The sequence below is a fragment of the Culex quinquefasciatus genome, chromosome 3 (genome assembly GCF_015732765.1).
Source record: "Culex quinquefasciatus strain JHB chromosome 3, VPISU_Cqui_1.0_pri_paternal, whole genome shotgun sequence".
Classification (NCBI taxonomy): domain Eukaryota; kingdom Metazoa; phylum Arthropoda; class Insecta; order Diptera; family Culicidae; genus Culex; species Culex quinquefasciatus.
Genome location: NC_051863.1, coordinates 95441315 through 95452873, shown reverse-complemented (window position 1 = coordinate 95452873; position 11559 = coordinate 95441315). Strand labels below are relative to the sequence as shown.

The window sequence follows — 11559 nt, the reverse complement described above, 5'->3', positions numbered from 1 at the left end:
TAGGCATATTAAACCATTTTTGTTCACAATTTTATAACGCGTACATTTACATATAAATAAGTCACTTTTCGGTTATCACGACGACTTGGCGCTTTTTGTTCTGGGCGGTGGCGTAGCCTTGGACGTAGTTTATAATGATGGCCTTCGGCGATTTTCAGATTCTTGTGCGGCATTACTTGGGCGCCGATTATGACCGTGCTGCTGGTCAAGGTTTGAGCCATATGGGAAGTGTGCGACCAAAGCTGGGTCGCGAGAATTCCCTCAAAGTTGAAGTTCTGCTTAATGGTGGTCGCTAACCAGTCACGGATCTCCGACATTACGCGATCCTAATGCTGTTGAGAATGGACACGAACGACTGATGCTTTTTTGTCGGTGGGCTTCGGTGAGTTCGTAGCAATACTGAAAGCACTCCTTTCATGCTTTACTTTGGTGGAGAAGCAAAAACGAACCAATGGTTCCTGGTTCTGGGAGTAAGAGTTACGGGCAAGCATGCCCTTCCTTAACGACCGGCGACAGCTGGAAATAGTCTCCGCACAGAATCAGCTGGTTTCCACTGAAGGGCTTGTCGTTCTTCCGGACGTAATGGCCAACGGCTTCGGTTTTCTAAAAGAAAGTAACAGTTAGACAAGTACGTGGCTACCGTCATTTCCAAGCCAACTTACCTCAAAATAATCCCCATCAACCATGGAAATCTCGTCGATAACCAACCGCTTGCACTTGCGCCAAATCGAAGCCGATGTGGGTCGCGAGGCCATCTCGTAGCACCTCTGCATTGTCGTCTCGCCACTTCCGATCCCCGCGAACGAGTCAGTGTCGTTCCCCGATTAAGCACTCGCTCACTACCGTCGGAGTCGGTGCCACAGTTTCATCCGGTGGCAGCGTTGGAATGATCTTCCTCAGCAGATAACTCTTGCCGGTGTCTACTCTCCTTGTGAAGAACAGACTCCGCCCGATTTGCACGCCTCCAGAACCGCCTTCTGCTGCTCGATCAACATTTCCGGACCACAACGGAGACGTCGTGTACAGTTTCTTCGGAGCAGGTCGTTTGCGCTTTTGCGACGGCGACGGAGTAGTGGTAGATCCCTTGCCCAGGGCCATCTTCTTCACCCGGCCAAATCCACGTTTGTCACTGGATTGATGTCGTCGAGCGAGTTGGGCTTGTCCGACAGCTGTAGTAGGAATATGGTGCCCTTTTCCTCCTTGCTGAACCGAATGGTGATTTATTAGTCTCGACCAGGATTATTTTTCTTCTCCAGCAGTTTTTGCACCTTCCGGATTCCGGATTGACGCCATCCTCCTCCAACGATCTTTGCACCTTACGGACTAGGTATCCGGGACTTTCTAAAAACAAACAAAATCAAATTTCTCCTCCAACGGACATTGCACCTTCCGGACAATCGGGAAGGGCTCAAAAAAAAATTCCATCCAAAAAAACTTTGCCGGCAAAGGGAAAATTGGATGGCCACGTTCGCCAGCACGGATAACGGTCCATCAATCCTCCCGAACCGTCCCGGAGAAGAAAAACCGCTGCTTCCTTTCTTTGTGAAATACTTACATCCACTTTGAAGAAAAGTCACATTTTCTGCGACTACAGATCGGGTTCCACACATTTTTGAAGAAAATTGGGGATGAAAATAATTAACGCTGCAGTTGTTTTTTTTTTTTTTGCTAGAACTAACAGTTGTCAATCTGACATTTCTGGGATACGTTCACTGAGTGCCATTTGTCAAACTGACATTTCTGGGATGCGTTCACAGAGTGCTGCAACAACGGCAGCACTGAACGAACCCACCGCGTGACAAAACATGCTACACGAAAATGTATCTGGAAATGTCAAAATGAAGTATTTCATTTACCGCGGTAGACACCGGTGGATAATAATCAAATTAACAAAAGCCCTAATGTTTTTGGAGCATCTCAACAAATGTTTTGTTATGTTGCAAATAAGTGTTTACATTTTGTCCGTCTGTAGCGGGAAGTGTCAACATGCCAAACGTTTTGGATTAGTTGTGTGAAGCAGTCCATGTTTTCGTTAGATTAAAAATGATTTGTGTCGTTCAGACTGAAAAAAGAAAGAATTGCTGACCGGAAATGACTAGCACGCAGCTTTCGCCAGTAAATTCACTAGACACTTTGGATTGTATGTCTTTTGAAAGCGCATTGTTGGGCACAAAAACGTATAAAAAACACTTTTTTATGTTCCGGTGGTCGATTCCCCAATTCTGGAGATCTTCTGTGGGTTAGGTTTGAGGGAAATCTGCAGGCTCATAATCGTCAGACTAATTCTGCAATGCATCATTGTCGGAATCTATGGCAGACGTCAGGCCGAATCAGGGGTTGGGATGAATCCATTCGCTAGTCATTGTAGGTTTTGGTTTCTGCATGCTGTTCAATGGGGTCAGTTTAGCCTTTTTAACACGCTACATTTCGCAGGTTTTTACGCCAGATTTTGGAATCCGAAAGCGATTATGAACCATGATCTTTCCTTTTCTTCAAAGTCCGCGCTAGTTTTTACTCGTCGGACATAAACTAAATGAATCAAAACAATCTTGCATTACGTAAATTTGTTTGGCTAATGAATGTTACCGCTACATATTCACAACATAGTTCTTACTAAATAAAAACAATCGGAAAGTTGTCAAGTTGTTACAAAAATAACTTAATGATAACAAAATATGTTACAACTTATCAGCTTTTTCAGTTTCCCAGGAGGCAAGGAGAAGGTCAAAGACACTCATTATATTTTGTTTCAAATTAGTTGTCAATAAGTGTCGTCCACAAAATCCAAATGGTTGTAACAAATGTAACTTTTTTACGCCCCTGATATAACATAGTTTGGACTTAGCCATTTGAAACATGTTTCGCGATGCTACTTGGGTCTAAATCTATCCAATCAATTCCCTATGATGAATACTATGATATGATGATGGTTGTCCAGAAATTTCTGTCCTGTGAAAGAGAAGAGAACACAAAGTATAAATTCTAAAATGAAAATGTAAATCATTTTTGTGAAGATACTCCACCTTTACAATAATTATTAAAAGTAACTACTGCAAAATGAAAGCAAACAATACTTATCTGAATAAAAACGAGAATTTCGTTGTCGAAATGACCGGATTTTTCCAATGCAAATGATGGCGACCGGAACGATGGAGGCCCCAAAACCTTCCGGTGGAAGATGGTGCTGCTAAATAGGTAGGACCCGCCCCGCTGAAGACAGTTACAAAACGCAGCTTTCTATTAGATTGCACCGTTTTGCCTCCTCCTCCTCCTTCAGAGGCTGAAAAAAAATGGACCGGATTTTTGACGGAGGGGACAAGCAGAACAAAAACTTTGGGGGGCTGAGATAAATAAATAATACCTTGCGACTGCAAAACTCCTCTTCCGCGAGATGCATCTGTCAAGAGGCAAAATTAGCACCGTCTGCCACAGGAAGAATCTGGAGATTGTAGAGCTTCCGTAAAGCTGAATGATGGTGACCATAAAGGCAACGGAACTCTTCTGACTTCTTCTGTGATAGGTGTAAAAGTCGTCTGCGAAAAAACCTCCTCCAAATTCTTTTGCAAACCACATCCCCACATAAACAAACTAAAATCACACGCAATTGCCGACATAAAACACATAAACAAAAACAGCACAGCCTGCCGGGTTCACTCCGCACAGAATTAAAGCCTCAGTTTCCATCGGTGGCCCACTCTGGCGGTGGTGAATCTACTTAGTTTTCCTTCTTCTAATGCACCAAATTAGTGACGCAAAAACACACAAGATTCTCGCTATAAATCGTTCTTTTCCGCGGTAAAACGACAACCTCCAGTTTCCCCTTACTCACTACACATAAACAAACACAAATACATACGACTATCAACACATAATGCACCAAAAAATGCACTTTTTCCCGATTTACGAAACAAAAAAACACAGCACCGGTTTGTTTTGATTCCTGTTTTGACATTTCGCCGTGTGTGCGAGCATAAGCAGCAAGTCGTCGCCATCGTGCTAACTTGTCGTACGTGCATTTTGGGCCAAATTGAGTTAAGAACGCCATTTTGTGCAGCTCACAATGCCTCACCTTTTGACCTTCACAGATCCCCAAAATTCGATTTCAATCCTGAGATATTCAACAAAAACCGAAAAAACTCCGTGCATTTTTGTCACTTTACATATGAAAGTAGTTTCAATCTTGTCGTGCTATCTTGTCACTCCATGAAAATTGATGTAAGTGCGACAAAAGGCCAAAGGATTTCAGGCCAGGAAAGTCAGGATGCGTTTGTCGCACGTACAAGCTAGACTACCGTAAACATTTGTAATTATAACTCGGGACTCCAGCAACCAACTTCAACCAAACTTCGGGACAATGCACAGAATGGTCAGCCAAACAAAACGTGTTTGTTTTTGTTTACATTGCGTGCTCTCGTTTTTGTATATTCAAGGTCAAACATTAACCCGTATAGGCCTGGGTGAAATTGGAATCACTAAAATGGCCATAACTCAGCGAAAACTCAACCAATTTGCATACTTCTTTATTAGTTGGACTCGTTAGAATGTCTTTTTTCCGAAAATGACCCGCAGAACCCGGAAATGTTCCGGTGGCCGGAGATATTCCGGTGGGTCACTGGGTCAAACAGGGTCAAAAATGGCCATTTTGGGTCCCGCACTATTTTGTTAATAGAAATCTTGGAAAAACACATTTTTTCATGTTACGATCTTTGTTCTACCAACAGACAATACTGACCATTGATTTTGCACCACCGGGGATGTTCCGGATTGAGCGGGCAGGTTCCCTACCCCGGGGGAACCGGTCAAGGGACGGTCAGAAATAAAACTATTTCTATCATGGCAATATGGGTGTCAAAGTTCACCATTTTCAAAATCAAGCTCATCTATGATCCCCAAAACCACTTTTGGGCCGATCTGGCCACTTTGGGAAAGGTTCCCGGTACTCCGGTGAAATCCGGAATAAGGCAAATTACGGGATTATTTCTGAACAATTTTTGACTGGGCAATATGGGTGTCAAAGTTCATCATTTTCAAAATCAAGCTCATCTATGATCCCCAAAACCACTTTTGGATCGATCTGGCCACTTTGGGACCGGTTCCCGGTACTCCGGTGAAATCCGGAATAAGGCAAATTACGGGATTATTTCTGAACAATTTTTGACTGGGCAATATGGGTGTCAAAGTTCATCATTTTCAAAATCAAGCTCATCTACGATCCCCAAAACCACTTTTGGACCGATCTGGCCACTCTGGGACCGGTTCCCGGTACTCGGTGGAACGAAATATGGCAAATTACGGGATTACTTCTGAATAATTTTTGACTGGGCAATATGGGTGTCAAAGTTCATCATTTTCAAAATCAAGCTCATCTATGATCCCCAAAACCACTTTTGGATCGATCTGGCCACTTTGGGACCGGTTCTCGGTACTCCGGTGGAATCCGGATGGCAATTTACGGGATTATTTCTGAATAATTTTTCACAGGCAATATGGGTATCAAAAATCATCATTTTCAAAACAAAGCTCATCCATGATCCCCAAAACCACTTTTGGACCGATCTGGCCACTTCGGGACCGGTTCCTGGTACTCCGGTGGAACCCGAAATATGGCAAATTACGGGATTATTCCTGAATATTTTTTGACAGGGCAATATGGATGTCAAAGTTCATCATTTTCAAAATCAAGCTCATCTATGATCCCCAAAACCACTTTTGGATCGATCTGGCCACTTTGGGAAAGGTTCCCGGTACTCCGGTGAAATCCGGAATAAGGCAAATTACGGGATTATTTCTGAACAATTTTTGACTGGGCAATATGGATGTCAAAGTTCATCATTTTCAAAATCAAGCTCATCTATGATCCCCAAAACCACTTTTGGATCGATCTGGCCACTTTGGGACCGGTTCCCGGTACTCCGGTGAAATCCGGAATAAGGAATTAATTACTCTGAACAATGATGTCAAAGTTCATAACTTTCAAAATCAAGCTCATCTATGATCCCCAAAACCACCTTTGGACCGATCTGGCCACTTTGGGACCGGTTCCCGGTACTCCGGTGAAATCCGGAATAAGGCAAATTACGGGATTATTTCTGAACAATTTTTGACTGGGCAATATGGATGTCAAAGTTCATCATTTTCAAAATCAAGCTCATCTATGATCCCCAAAACCACTTTTGGATCGATCTGGCCACTTTGGGACCGGTTCCCGGTACTCCGGTGGAACTCGGAATATGGCAAATTACGGGATTATTTCTGAACAATTTTTGACTGGGCAATATGGATGTCAAAGTTCATAATTTTCAAAATCAAGCTCATCTATGATCCCCAAAACCACCTTTGGACCGATCTGGCCACTTTGGGACCGGTTCCCGGTACTCCGGTGAAATCCGGAATAAGGCAAATTACGGGATTATTTCTGAACAATTTTTGACTGGGCAATATGGATGTCAAAGTTCATAATTTTCAAAATCAAGCTCATCTATGATCCCCAAAACCACTTTTGGACCGATCTGGCCACTTTGGGACCGGTTCCCGGAACTCCGGTGAAATCCGGAATAAGGCAAATTACGGGATTATTTCTGAACAATTTTTGACTGGGCAATATGGATGTCAAAGTTCATCATTTTCAAAATCAAGCTCATCTATGATCCCCAAAACCACTTTTGGACCGATCTGGCCACTTTGGGACCGGTTCCCGGTACTCCGGTGGAACCGGAATAAGGCAAATCACCGGATTTTTCTGAACAATTTTGACAGGGAAATATGGGTGCCAAAATTATTCAGACATAATCCCGTAATTTGCCATATTTCGGGTTCCACCGGAGTACCGGGAACCGGTCAGAAAGTGGCCAGATCGGTCCAAAAGTGGTTGGGGATCATGGATGAGCTTGATTTTGTAAATGATGAACTTTGACATCCATATTGCCCAGTCAAAATTGTTCAAAAATAATCCGTAATTTGCCTTATTCCGGGTTTCACTGAGTACCGGGATCCGGTCCCAAAGTGGCCAGATCGGTCCAAAAGTGGTTTTGGGATCATAGATGAGCTTGATTTTGAAAATGATGAACTTTAACACCCATATTGCCCTGTCAAAAATTATTCAGAAATAATCCCGTAATTTGCCATATTCGAGTTCCACCGGAGTACCGGGAACCGGTCTCAAAGTGGCCAGATCGATCAAAAGTGGCTCTGGGGATCATGGATGAGCTTTGTTTTGAAAATGATGAACTTTGACATCCATATTGCCCAGTCAAAATGTTCAGAAATAATCCCGTAATTTGCCTTATTCCGGTTTCTACCTGAGTACCGGGAACCGGTCCCAATGTGGCCAGATCGGTCAAAAGTGGTTTTGGGATCATGGATGAGCTTGATTTTGAAAATGATGAACTTTGACATCCATCTTGCCCAGTCAAACATTGTTCAGAAATAATCCGTAATTGCCTTATTCCGGTTCCACTGAGTACGGGAACCGGTCCCAAAGTGGCCAGATCGGTCCAAAAGTGGTTTGGGGATCATAGATGAGCTTAATTTTGAAAATGATGAACTTTGACATCCATATTGCCCAGTCAAAAATTGTTCAGAAATAATCCGTAATTTGCCATATTCCGAGTTCCACCGGAGTACCGGGAACCGGTCCCAAAGTGGCCAGATCGATCCAAAAGTGGTTTTGAGATCATAGATGAGCTTGATTTTGAAAATGGTGAACTTTGACACCCATATTGCCATGATAGAAATAGTTTTATTTCTGACCGTCCTTGACCGGTTCCCTCGGGGTAGGGAACCTGCCCGCTCAATCCGGAACATCCCCGGTGGTGCAAAATCAATGGTCAGTATTGTCTGTTGGTAGAACAAAGATCGTAACATGAAAAATGTGTTTTTTCCAAGATTTCTATTAACAAAATAGTGCGGGACCCAAAATGGCCATTTTGACCCTGTTTGACCCAGTGACCCACCGGAATATCTCCGGCCACCGGAACATTTCCGGGTTCTGCGGGTCATTTTCGGAAAAAAGACATTCTAACGAGTCCAACTAATAAAGAAGTATGCAAATTGGTTGAGTTTTCGCTGAGTTATGGCCATTTTAGTGATTCCAATTTCACCCAGGCCTATACGGGTTAAAACGCGTTTTTCTCGGAACGTCAAAATGGCGGGTGCGACAAGATAGCACGACGACGTCGAAGTGGTAGAAAAGCGAAAAGAGAGAGAGAGAGAGCGTGCGCGCACAGTGAAAGCGTACTGTGAAAAAACATTGCGTATCAATTGAATTAATTATCAAAATTCATTTTTAAATTGAATCGATTTATGTATTGAGTTTTTCCCATTAATGTTCATATTAATGCCACAAAACTCAGTTACAATGTGTATTTTTTAAGGGATAACAATATTTTTTAATGTCAAAAATATTTAAAGAGGTTCATTAAATATTTAAATAATATTTCACTTAATTTGAAATTGCAAGTTACATAGATCATCAGTTTTTCAACGTAATATAAAAAATGTTTTGTTAGCAAAAGTTACATTGACTTAAACTTCATCGACTTCTAAAAAATCAATTTATAAACTTAATAACGATTCATGCCCAAATTCATTAAAACACTGAGATGATAAAACTAAATAAAATATTTTAGAAAGGTGATGTTCTTTCTTCAGTTGAATTATTCGCTCAAAACCAAAATCTTTCTTTACATTAAACAGTTTCTAATGGTACTCCTCATCTCAGCTTAGGACAACTATTGTGGATTTAGCTCGTAGCTGGATTTTCTGGCATCTTCTCACGGTCATTGGAAACGGTCGTGGATAGACCTAGGGGTTCCCAGTTGGAGTAAAAAAAAAAATCAATTTATAGAAAAAATATGGATTAACATTTTGCTTTTTTATCACTTCTCCGACATCAGGAATAATTGTTTGAACATGCTCGCAATTTTTTTTATTCGGTCGGAAAAATATTATTTTTCTTGAAAAAACTTCCATTTTTAATCACATGATCACCCCTAATTCTGGCTCGATGCCGCCATCATGCGAACGCGTGCTCCGTTTGTTTGTCAACAAAGCTGCAGCTGGATGGCGAGACGAAGTAAGGGGGAAGAGATTTTGACATTTTTATGCCCGCATCTGGCCCGCCGCCTATTTCGTCGGTCACTGAGCCGCCGGTCGTTTCCAGTGACCGAGTCCAGCTAGGTACTGATCGTACAATACTATACCAATATAATACTGCAACAGCGTGAAATTTTGAAAAATAATCTCTTTACGAGAACGTCTTTAAAAATATTAAAACAATAATTCGCACAAAATATTCTAGTGACTTCCCAGAAAAAGATTTTCGAAGCCATCTGTGATCAATATATCTTGGTGTTTCAATTCAATTAATATAAAATTTATGACTACATTGATTTGGTTTGAAAAAAAAATATTCGCAAAAGTAACAAAATAAAGTTCGAACAGTGATAGGTTCACTTTAAAGGCTAGTATGCAGATTGGAAGGAAAGGGGTCAAGAAACAGCTTTACGAACAGCAGAACAAAGGAGAGGGAGCGATTTCTTGGGGCTTTTCTTCACCCTCTCTGACTTGCTTGCGCTGCCGCTGCTGCCCATTTGATTTTTTTCTTGACCGGTTTCTTCCGAAGTGCGTATACCGCTTAAAATAATATTTTTCATACATACCTGGTTAATCCTCTTCAAATCCATCCAACCAAAGCACGATTGCATCGCAGCTAATTTGTCTAATTAAACAAAATGCCAGATGCTGAATGTCCCGAAACATGCCCAGGTTGTGGTCCTGTTAAAGAAAACATAACACAAAGTATCAATTCTAAAACAGAATTTCCCGGTTTTTTTTATCAAATAATCCAACATGATATTATAAAAAATAGAAAAGGAAAGCAAATAATACTTATCTGAGTCAAAAAATCATAGCATAGCATAGCATTGGTGTCTACCCGTAGCTGCTACTTCGTTATTGACCAGGACCCCCAAACATTGCTCCGTGGACCACAGATGAAAAGTAGGAACCAATCATCACCCCTTCGCAATTTTCAAAGGTCCCTATCATGCTGATCAATACCGACGCCGGCCACGACCAGAGGTAAGACACGGGGAAGTGGATGGGAATGTTAGTCCGATACTTGAGTGATGGGACCGCCAAATCGACTGCGTCTCCGACAAAGTATCACATGAGTTTTGAGGGGTTAGTAAGATGGGTATGAGGTCAGGATTCACTGTGGTAGGTGATGCGACCATAAGCAATTTGTTTATCGGTTGAAATTTTAAAAATCTTAGGCAGCCGGCTGCGGAAAGATAGCTATCTAGGGATTTAAATATAGTATTAATTCGACCGCGATTCTCCAGAAATTCTCCGTCGGCGTGCCTTCCGATCAACGGTGATGTAGGAAGGGCTTCATTTATTGAAATGATTATTGAAATGATATAGAAAGGGCTTAATCCAGCAATACGACTTGCTAGTCTCAAAAAAAAAAAAAAAATAGGTACGTTTTTATAGAAAACTATAAATAGAGAACAACACAAAAAACTCATCGGCCAACGAACGCGAGTGGAAAAAAAACAATGAAAAAAAAAGAAGTTAAAAAAACAGGACTGCGCGTCCACACAGGCACCGCACTACTGATCAATACTTATCTGAGTCAAAAAATCGTTGAAATACTTCTTCCTACTAAGTATATAGAACCAGCATGTACCATCGATTCAGATGGACTCCACTCTCCACCTTCACCGGGAAACTGCTCGCGAGTCGCTCAATAGATTACCTCCTCCGAAATAACCAGAGAAAGGTTCTTCCTTCTGTCACGGACACCCCTAAAGGATAGAAGCAATGTCACATTGTCACGTCCCTGCCCCAGCCACACACCCACAATAATCAATTTAAAACGAAACAAACTCCAAAGCACAGTCACATAAACAATCGCAGGCCGCAACCAGCACCAACGCGGATTTGTCAGTTTTTCGCTCGCTCGCCCCCTACGGAAACACCAAGAAAGTTTCATCCAGTTATAATCACCCGTTCACCAAGAATACGGCAAACGTAAACAAACACACACGCACACAATCGCGCACTCGCGAAAACAAAGTTCCCCCACAAATCAGGATTCCAATCACGCGACACCAAAACCAAAACAAACTTAACCAGCTGTGTTTTCCTTCACCGAGAACTCCCGTGTCCTGTCAAATCCGCCGAAATCGTCCGTGTCAAGACAGCACCTGCAGGAGGAGGAGGAGGAAGGAGGCCAAGTGACATTGAGGGCAAGCTGCTTGGCCTGAACATTCCTTGCATCCGCCAACACTGAGCGGAACTTTTTTTTTCTTCACCCCAGCCACCAAAACAGAAGCAATCGCTTAACCACAATATATCGTGGCTCCCAAACGCCACGGACCGAACGAACACACACTCCGTCGGCCATAGAACGTACTCACAACCCGCGGCGATTCGCGGACTACAATTTATCCGCGGAAAACTACTGCGCGAAAACGTAAACAAACCAGCCCGCCACGAACGCAAAAGCTGTCTATCTGCGAGCAGTGAACGAAAGAAGAGAGAAGGAAGAGAGAG

At 42.4% G+C, this 11559-nt stretch overlaps 1 pseudogene; it reads right to left on the bottom strand.

The window, feature by feature from the left end:
* Positions 1–219: 219 nt before the first annotated feature.
* On the bottom strand, positions 220–1098 carry LOC6051508 (annotated as a pseudogene).
* Positions 1099–11559: the final 10461 nt, after the last annotated feature.